The following is an 11,123-nucleotide window of genomic DNA, read 5'->3' on the forward strand; positions in this document are numbered from 1 at the left end:
AGAGAAGAGAGCAGCTGCTCTCTCCTGGTGTCTATGCTGTCGCTAAAGGGGCCTTGCACCGGCCTGGGGAAGGATCTCAAGCAGGCTGCAGGAAGCGCTCAGTGTCACCACATTTATCTGACTCCTTAGGAAACAAGGCATGTGAGAATTCTATAAAGTCAACTGAGCTCTGAACCCTTCCGTTCTTAGGACTGCTCTTACGATGCTCTCTAGATGTTTCTCATAGAGCACAGCCCACTGATATGAATTATCTCATCACATCTACCCATCATCGATCTCCATGCGGTTCAGCAGTGCGCTCAGGGCTTGGATGGGGACAAGGGGAGATATTTGTCATGTCTTTTTGTCCCTCTCCAGGAACCTGTCCCTTTCCTGTATTCTCATTGCTCCAAGTTTGTAAACAAAGAAACAGCCACTCGAAAAAGACACTTGAACTTATTAAATCAATGTACATTTCCCCACGGGCTGAGGGAACCATTCACTAAATGGTTGGGGCAAAAAGCTAAAGAAATCTACAAGCCCAGTTGTGGTGTGAGAAAAAAACTTACATGCTCTCTCTTTCAGAAGGAATGTCAAGGAATCAGAAACATGGAGTTTCTCCTTTAACACTAAAAGCCAGCCTTCACCAGTAAGTCAGCATGCTAGCTGGCTGTGTTTAACAAACAAAATGTATTTGAAACACATTTTCCCTCTCAAATTTGAACTTACTGTTTTGTAACTTTCTGCTATGCAAGGAGAAGGAAAAAGCCCTCCTTGTTCCTGAAAATGGTGAGTTCCTACATCTCGGCTTTGTTGGTGACAGAATGAAGAGGGTAAGTCCCACTCACCGAAGGCCAGGCTGTGGCATGCCATAGGCACAAGGGAGTCCCCTCTTCCAGCAGGGGGACACTACTTTGTCAGATTCCTTGAAGTCTGGGAACTAGAACTGGTGAATGGCAGGCTTGCTTCAGGGAGAATTTTTGGGGCAACCTCAAAGTGACAGGTTTTGCAGAGGAGAAACCTATTTCTTGGGCAGTTGGGAGCCTGGATGGTCCCTCCACAGGACTGGGGGATGCTGCTGGTTCCAGACTACCCCTCCCGACACCTAGCCTTGGCAGCTGCTGGGTGGGGGGGGCTGGTGCCTGTGCCCCTTTATGTGATTTTTGCCAGAGGCCAGCAGACAGGCACTGCTACATCGTGAGGTCCCCATACAGCCAGCATGACCACGAATCTGGAAGTGAGGTCTTTGGCTTACACAGTCATGGAGTGCAAGTATGTGTCCCCCTAAATTCATATGCAGAAGCTCATAACCCTCAATCTGATGGAACTAGGAGGTGGGGTTTGGAGGAGGTGATTATTAGGTCCCCAGAGAGAATGGGATTAGGATCCCCAGAGAGTCCCCCTGCCCCTCCACCCGGTGAGGCTACAATGAAAAGATGGCCATCTATAAACCAAGAAACAGGCTCTCATCAGAACCAACCATATTGGTACCCTGTTCCAGCCTCCAGAACTGTGAGAACTATGTTTCCGTGGCTTAAAGACCACCCCCCCCAACGCAGTCTATGATAATTTGTTACAACAGCCCAACTAAGACAGCCAGGGTTACCCCTTTCTATTCTTATCCTTTACCCAATGATAAAAATGAACCATCCTTGTTAGGAAAAAATGTAAAATTTATAGGCATTTATTAAGAGCCCCTAAAGGTACCTGGGTGGCTCAGTGGGTTGAGTGTCTAACTCTTGATTTTGGCTCAGGTCTTGATCTCATGGAAGTGAGACGGAGCACCATGTTGGGCTCTGAGCTGGATATGGAGTCTGCTTGGGACTCTCTCCCTTTCCCTCTGCCCCTCCCCTGCTCATGCATGTGCACACACACTCAAGCTCTGTCTCTCTCCCTCTTTCTGTATCTCTCAAAAAAAAAAAAAAGAGAGAGAGAGAGAGAGAGAGAACCCTTATAATATCTGCCGCCTCTCCAGTCCCAGAGATGAGCTTTGGTAAGTTTGATATATACTCCTCAAGAATCTTCTCTATGCCAATACGTATACATCACGGATAGATACGTCCATTTAACAATATAGACTTGAGGATGGTATAATTTTTTGTGTTTTTTACCACAATAAAAAAGGTCAGGTCAGTTGTAAAGAAAGAAAGACACTACATTTTCTTGCAGAACAAAACAGAACAAAAGAATGGATATGTTATAACAATAACATTTGCTGAAGATTGACCATGGGCTTCCTGTGGATTTATTCATTTAAACAGCAGTGATCCTACTGGCTCTGATTTAGCCCGGGCGGTCACAGCACAGTGCCACAGGCTGTGGGCATTTTCTCACAGCTCTGGAAGCTGGGGGTCTAAGCCAAGGCGGCAGCAGGGCTGCGTGCTGGTGAGGGCTCCCTCTGTGGACACTCACCTTCTCACGGGGCTCAAGTGATCTCTCCTTTGTTCCAGCACGCTGGGGGATCTGAGGGGAGAGAGCTCTAGAGAGTGTGAACACAAGTGTCGCTGTGTCTCTCCTTGTGAGGGCACTAACCCCATCATGGGGCCTCCCCCTTGTGACCTCCTCTACCCCTAATCACCTCCCAAAGGCCCACCTCTGAATACCAGCCCATTGCAGGTGAGGGCGGCATGGAATGAAATTGGGGAGGACACAGCCCACAGCAGGCTCCATGCTGTCACCATTCCTGTCCTAGAGATGGGGAGGTGGAGGCACAGAGTCGAAGCCCCTCCCCACCCCATGACAGGTGCCGGGGTGCGCAGAGGAGCGGGCTCACCTGGGAACGCGGCTCCCCGCCACACAGAGCCTCTGGGTTCATCATTTCTTGGTTTCTCTCTGTCAGCTCCAGCAGGTCTTGCGTGTCTGCATTGTTCACTGTGACCATATCACAGCCAGGCTGGGTTTCCAGCCATTTGTCCCCTATTTCCATATTCATGGAGAGTGGATCCTTTCTAGCTTCTCCCCCTACTCCCGCCCACCCTGTTACAAAGAGCGCCACAGCCAACATCCTTGTAGATCTGACTTTGCACGCTTGTTTTTCTGGGACATAAATTTTTAGCAGCAGAATTGCTGGGTCCAAAGGATTTGGAAGTTTGAAATTCAAGGTTTCTGGCTCACCAGAAGAGGTGCTTGTCCTTGGGGAGGGTAGAGCCACTCTGTTGTGTGAGTGCGTGTTTCCCGAGGCCGGGCCCTGCTCCAAGTGTCATCTCGGTTTTCAGTCTTCTGCAAGCTGATGAGACCCAAGAGGACACCAAGACCTTGGTGTTTTCTTTGACATTTCTCACGTGGTGGTCGAGATTGAGCGTGTTTCCATGTTTCTTGGCTATTACACTTCTGGGAACTGCCAATTACTGAGCTCTGCTCTTGGATTTGTCTTCCTTTTAAAACTGGGCTGCAAGACCTGTTTGTACAACGTGGTGCAAATAATTTCTTTTACCATGATAGAAACGACTTATAATCTGCACTGTTCAGTATGGTAGCCACTGACCCTGCGTGACTGTGAATTGCGTGCATTTGAATTGTGACAAGAGCAAATGTACTGTATTTTTTTATTGATTTAATTGTATTAGTCAAAATTTAAATAGTCATGTGACTAGGAGAAAATTTTCTGTTTGACTTCTGATTTGCTGCCCATACCTTTTCTTAAGTTTCTTTATTTTGAAAGAGAGAGAATGACAGAAAGAGTACGAGCAGGGGAGAGGCAGAGAGAGGATCCCAAGCAGGTTCCACACTATCAGCATGGAGCTCAACATCGGGCTTGATCCCATGAATTGCGAGATGGTGACCTGAGCTGAAATCAAAGAGTGGGATGCTTAACTGACTGAGCCACCCAGGCGCCCTTCTTATTCTTTTAAAGTCAGCTCATGAGGCATGCTTTTACCGTATTTATTTTTGTGTTGTCATATTTATCTCTTTTTCTTCATTGTTTTTGAGTTTTACAGCACATTTAAAAAGTCCTTTCCTGTCCCCAAATTATTAGATATTTACCCATGTTTTCCTCTAGTACTTACATCATAGAATTTTTCAGATTAAAATTTTTGTTTCATTTGGAATTTATTTTAGCCAAAGATTGCAGTGGGCACAACTCCCCACTAAGGGGCTGGCCAGCTGTCCCAATGTCACTTATTAAAGAGTCTATCTTTCCTTTGTCTATAAGAAATGCCACATTTATCATGATGTCTGCAACTGTGTGTGTATAGATCGATATAAAGCAAACATGGAGAAAAGTTAGCATAGCAATTGTTGAATCAAGACAGTATATAGATCATTACCCTATTCCGACTTTTCTGTATGCCTAAAATTTGTCATAATAAAATGTGTTTAAAATATCTAAAAGAGGCCATATAGAAGTGAAATCATATGGTATTTCTTTCTCTGACTTATTTCACTTAGGTTGATACCTTCTGGGTCCACCCCTGTTGTTGTGAATGGCAAGGTCTCATTCTTTTTTATGGCTAATATTCCACTGTGGTGTGTGTGTGTTTGTGTGTGTGTGTGAGTGTGTGTACATACCACCTTTATCCATTCATCTACTGATGGGCATTTACATTACCTTCATTATCTTAGCTCTTGTAAATAATGCTGATGAAAACCACAGTGTAGGAAACATAGTAATACCGCAATAACGTTGTATGGTGACGGATGAGGACTACAGTTATGGAGATGAGCACCGAGTGAAGTACCGACTCATCGAATCACTATGTTGTACTCCTGAAACCATTATTTCAATTAAAAAAGAAAATCTAAAAGAGGGGCAGGCGCCTGGGTGGCTCAGTGGGTTAAGCATCCAACTCTTGATTTCGACTCAGGATACGATCTCGGAGTTCATGGGTTTGAGCCCCTCGTCAGGCTCTGTGCTGACAGCTCAGAGCCTGGAGCCTGCTTTAGATTCTGTGTCTCCCTTGCTGTCTGTGCCTCCCCCACTCATGCTCTGTCTCTCTCAAAAATAAACATAAAAGAAATTTAAAAGGAGATAAATGTGAGAATAGAAATGAAGTCCCCACTTTCAAAATGGGTGGGTGAGCAACAGGTAATTTAACTTCCTGCAGATGAGCCAAGGTGCGGCCGGGAGGGCTGAGCTAAGCCAGGGCTGGGACACCAAGGGGAAGGGGCTAGAATTTGGACAATGGACATGGACGATGAGGAGGCCAAAGGGCTGCAGTGTAGAAAGTTGCTCTGGCTTGTGTGGAATGCAGGTCGGAGAGGCCAGCCTGCCGTCCCACGTTGCAGCAAGAGCAGCGCCTTGGTGTGTGGGGCTGCAGAGGAGCCCCAGCCGGAGCAAGCCCGGGGGGATGGGGACGGAGCCATGGCCTCAGGGTTGCTGGTGGTTGTGCAAGCAGGAGAGGCTGGCCCCTGCAGGAATGGGTATTTGTGGATGTGGCTCATCTCTCCCAGCGAGAGCGGGGCCACATGTCACTTGCCTTGGCCTCTCCCATCAGGTCATGCCAAGGGCTCCTGCACGTGGTCAGCAGTGTTGGTTAAAGTCACTTGCCTTGAGTACCATGAGTATTTATCTCCTCAGGAAACCCAGGATGTAGAGAAGGCAGAAGAGAAGGTGAAGAGAAGAAGAAGAGAAGGAGGGGGAGGGGGAGGGGGAGAGGAGAGAAAGGAAGAGGAAGGAAGAGGAGATGGAGGAGGGAGGGGGTAGGGAGGGAAGAAGGAAGGAAGGAAAGGAGGAGGAAGAGAGGCCCAGACCCAGACCCAGACCCAGAAGGTCAGAGGCCCTGCCTGGTCAGGGTAGGACTCTGTCCTCATGAAGCCCCTGCTCCCTTCCCAGCAGGGCTGGTGACAACTTTTTCTTTTCAGTGCATTTCAAACTTGGAAATCGTTCAGTAGGTAACAAGTCTGGGGTTTTTATCGTTTGCTTCCTAATTGCAAGGCTCATGAGAACAGTAGCAGTTGCCATCTGTACAGTATTCATCATCCTGCCGCAATGGGGGAAAATGAGTAATTTTAGCATAAAATGTAGAACTGCCATGAAATTCAAATTGCAGTAAGTTGACAAGAATTATAATGTTTGCAGAAAAGCTCATCTAGGAGGCGAAAGTCATCATGTGGAAAGCGGCAGCCTGGCTGCCTGAGAAAAATGGCTGCCGTCACCGCAGGGCAGGCAGGTCCAGACCCTGCGGACCGGGCCACGTGCGGGTTGACCATTTTGCCCAGGGTGGACAGGACTGAGGCTGCTTGGTAATTTTTCCTGCACTTTCGTGCTCTTGAACATAAAATAAGGCAGAGAAAAAGGGAGGTGGGGCAGCGCCTCTGCATTTAAGAGTTATGATTCCACAAATTATCAGCTGAGTAGGCAGAATTCTTGCCAAATCAGTTATGCATTGGAGGGGATGTTTCTCTCGCCTTCTGGAAAAAGGATGGTTTTCTTAAAGGGGTCCCCAATAACACCCCTACTCATCCCATAAACAATGAGCCTGGGCCCTCAGCCTGTGACCTGGTCACAGGTCCCGGGAGACGGATGACCTGGCAGCAGGAGGAAAGGAACCTTCCTGCGGATCCCAGTTGTTCGGCATCATGGCAAAGGCAAATGGGAAATGCAGCTGCCCATTTGCAACCTGACAACTGCCCTAAACACTCATTTTAGCTCTAATGGCTTTTAAGTCCCTCCTTGCCCTCTAAAGCTAAAACCATTTAGGCTCCAAATTCTTTGTGCAAAGGCTGAGCGTGTGTGGATCGTTTATACTGTCCTCTCTTTACGTGGCAGTGGGCCCAGATCCTCCTGTCCATCACAGACACCAGAATTAGCCCCTCCCTAGGTCTGTGGACCCAGTGCTGCCTAAAGTTAACAAGTGGTCACTTTCACAAAGGCTGGCTGGTCTCGTGTGACTTTCTCCCAAGTACTGCAGTGGAGCTGAAAGGTGACTTAGCATCCTCTGTCCACACGGACGCTCCAGATCCTTCTGCAGTTCCAGCAGCCCTCATCAATGCAGGCTGTGTGGCTTTGCAGGGCAGGAAGCCATACACACTGGAGTCCTTTCCGTCCACAGTCAGGCCGGAGTAGCTTTCGGCTGGGTGAGCCCGTTCCCATTTGCCAATTTCCTCAAGTTACAGTTTTAGTGCTGCCAAGGGTCACCAGGAAATGAGCACTGACATTCCAACCTGCCCTTGATAAGGCCAGAGCTCTGGGTGGAACCAGCAGTTAGGTTTTACTGGGAGGGGTTTTGACTAGAGACTGTTGCCGTTTGTTCACAGGGCACGTGCCATGCACACCCTTCTGTGCTGAGCTGTTCTCAGCCACGTCCCAGACCATTCTCCAGGGTGACACCTGCCGGGAGACTCCAGTTTGGGGAAATCAGTGTATATGTCAGGACGGACTCACTGCTCCAGCAAGCAGCCCCAGCAAGCTGAACAGTTACTGCTCTGTCCCAGGGTGGGTGTGTTGTCAGGGGACAGTGTGAGAGCCTTTCTCTGGGCTGGGACAGGAGTGTGGCACGTTCAGGGACGGCAAAGGTCACTGAGAGCGAGAGAGAGGAGGAGGGTGTTTGGCTGGAGGGTGCCAGGACCAAGAAGGGGTGCCAGGAACCTGGGAGAAAGGCATCCTCTGCCACGCTGTAAACCGGTAACTGCTGTGGAATTTCTTTGAAGGCAAATGGGCTGGAACCTTCCCTATCACCCAGACTTCCTGATACTAGCATGGCCCTGGGTATTCGAGTGTTCTCTCCCAAGACAAAATGCACTTCATGCCTCCTCCAAATTCTAATTGAGATGATTGAGAAGTTTGTGCGTAAGAAACAGTGGTGCACTTGAAAGAGGAACTAAGTGCAATTTGGGGTCGGTTCCTGCAGGCAAGTGGGTGATTCAGTTTCGGGCAGTTTTCAAGATAATGGCCACATCCCTTCATTAACCCTATTTGTCCCAGAGCAGAACATTCCCAGCTTTACTGTCAACTTCTGACCCTGCAGGTCATGGACTTGAACTTCTGGTCTCACTTCTGGGGAGACATTCACAAAAACTCTTTTGAGGGGCACTGCCTGGGGGCTTGAGGCCGGGATGTGCGGAAAGCTGCTCTGGCCTTGTTGGTTTCAATCTGCTCTCAGTACTGTGCTGTGTCAGGGGAGAAAGGACCAGTATCCTGCATGCCCACTCGGATGCTTCCCAGCGTCTGTGCTGTCACAAATGTGGCGCATTAACAGTTGCTACAACTAGGGGGCAGGTCCCCAAGGCTGATACAACACTTGAACTACGTTTACTCTAATATTCAAAAACAAAGAGGAAAAAAAAACACTTCTCCCGAGGAGCAGAGGCATGAAGGCAGGGGTGGGAGGGGGGCCCCAGCTTCTCGGGGCACTGGCCCCTATTTGGGGAGCTTCCATTTGCACATCCACCCTCCTTCCTGGGTCGCTCGGGATGAACCCAGTGAAACCCTGGCACTGTTGCATTACACTGTCTGGTAAGTAACAGTCTGCTGAGAAAGTCAATTTTGATTTAAATCACTTGGCTTCAAGGATTTCTGAAACCCTACAGCTGCCCCCCCTCATGACTCTTTCCGACCGGTGAGCACCAAGACCAGGGCCCAAAGACAAGCTTCATCTTCCGCCGGACTTGCCCTCACCTTCAAGTTGTCCTCATACAACGTGAAAGGGACTCATTCTTCCAGACGCTCTGGGAAATCCCAGGTCCTCAACGTCCCCTGCAAGAAGCCCCACCACCAGGGTTCTAGCTAACGGTACCCTCTGCCCTGATTTGAGGCTTGTTTCTGTCATAAACCCAGCGACCAAGCACTGAAGGGTTTTAAGTGTGAATACTGTGCTTTTCTCCCTAACATTTAGATCTTATTAGCATACTGGTTCCCCGTCTGTTTTTACATTTTCCATCTCAGTTTCTCGTAAAAGAAAAAAAGAAAGAATTATGACAGTTAGGTTTTCAAATCCACTTCACACTAGGAGGACGCCTGTGGATGAATGGTATTGTCGCTGTCTCAAAAAAAAAATTGTGACTTCACACTTCATGTGAATACACGAACGCCAAAACCCCCGCACACTTGTGTGTGACCTTCCCCATGCAGAGCAGAGATGGGCTGTGCCGTGGGGGGGCTCCTGTGCATTCCGTTAGCCCCACTTGTCAGGGGCACCAAGTGAAAACTGGCTTACATCCTCCCTGCAGGGAAAATACTCACGGTAACAGAACTCAATTTTTAGCCTTCATAGGTATGTGGTTTCTAAGACAACTGGAAACACAGCTCCCTCAGAAGAGCCTAACCTGCGAAGAGAGAGCAGAGACCAAGGGCTCAGGACGGTCTTGTGTGAGCCCTGTGTGTGCCAGCTTCCAGTGGACCTGAATGCTCACCCATGGCCCGGAAGAAAGAGGCTCTACGGTAAGCCCTAAAGACAATTTGTAAAGCCACAGTTTCCTACAAAATAGGATTGGAACAAGTTTAATACGTACGTTCTTTGTGAATTCTGAAAACACCAAATTTTCTACACCCGGGTAACTGTCCCTTTGCTGTCAAGTGGTTTGAAAGCAAAGTTAAAAATGCCATTAACAGATCTTACTTTAACTGTGACCCAATTTATTGGGATGACAACATGGTTCTGTCAGTTTGCACATTACGGTGGGCTTTCCCAGCTCTCTCTCTGGGAAAGCTTGGTTAGCACAGAGTGCTGGGAGTCTTCCTCCGTGACCCACCTTGGGACACCTCTGTGATGGGAGCCGGCTTCCTAGCCACTAAGCAATCTTCAAGCTGCCAATCAAGGCAAACGACAAACCCTGGATTCTCCATTTGCCTGCATATGCTGCCACATCCTTCCTGGCCACTGCGTCCCCATCCAGGCCAGAGCCACTGCCTCCAGATCCGCATCCCCTCACCTGGACCTCCACCTGGGTGATGCCGGATGTGTGCTGCACCAAGTGAAAATGCACTAAGTCAAACGGAGGAGGAATTGACTCACGTAACACGAGTAGCACCAGAACTTGACCGTCTGAGTCATTTCAGTGTATGATGCTCAGTGCTACAGGAAGGTGGTCTGAGGGAACAACACGCCCTCACTCCTGTAAACATGATAAGACACCAGGTATATAAACCTTGCCTGACATCCATGCAGTGTATACGTGTAAAAGCCAGGCAGGTAGGTAGGTACAAACAACAAACTGATATATATGGAAACATGCAGTCTTGTTTAGGCCTTGTGTATGTGGATCTGTGCTCACAATAAGGACACATTTAAAACAGAAGAGACTAGTACACCTGAACAGCTAAAGTAACATCGTGTGTCAACTATATTTCAATTAAAATAAGAGAACAGACTCAATGGCACATAGATCTCACACCATGTATAAAATTAACTCAAAAGGATCACAGACATAAGCATAAAACCTAAAACTAAAAGACACTTTTGAAACAGAAAAATCTCCATGCTGTGGATTAGGTCAAGATTTCTTAGATATGACACTAAAAGCCAGATCTATAAAAGAAACAAATAAACTGGACTTTGTCAAAATTAATATCTTATGCTCTTCAAAGGACATTAAGAAAATGAACAGACTGAGAAAATATTTGCAACCCACATATCTGGTAATAAATCTGCATGCAGATTATGTAAAGAACTCTTGGGGTGCCTGGATGGCTCGGTTGGTTGAGCACCCAGGCCTTGGTCTCAGCTCAGGTCATCCCCTCACAGTTCGTGAGTTCGGGCCCTGCATCAGGCTCGGTGCTGATGGCGCGGAGCCTACTTGGGATTGCCTCTCCTCCTCTCTGAACCTCCCCTGTTGATGCACTCTCAAAATAAGTAAACTTAAAAAAACCAAAGAATTCTCAAAATAACAAGGCAATTTACACAAACAAGATAAGCTAGAAACAGATACCTCACCAAAGAATGCATGGCAGATAAGTAAAAAGATACTCAACATCCTAAGTCATCAGGCAAACACAAATCAAACCCACAAGGAGACGGCCCATTACGGTAGCTAAACACAACACTGGTAACTGCAACTGTTGGTGAGGACGAGGAGCCACTGGCCCCTCAGAGATGGCCGATGCATGACAGTACAGCACTCCTGCAGGCTGGATGGCAGTTTCTTGCAAAGCTCAACTTCTATTCACAATAGGAGTCAGTGATCCCACACCTAGTGTTTAAATCAAGTAAGAGAAGAATTTACGTTCACACAAAAACCTAGATGCAAACGTTTATAGCAGCTTTATT

The sequence above is a fragment of the Lynx rufus genome, unplaced genomic scaffold (genome assembly GCF_022079265.1).
Source record: "Lynx rufus isolate CCGP_SWC_20201006 ecotype Redwood Valley unplaced genomic scaffold, mLynRuf1.p SCAF_21, whole genome shotgun sequence".
NCBI lineage: Eukaryota > Metazoa > Chordata > Mammalia > Carnivora > Felidae > Lynx > Lynx rufus.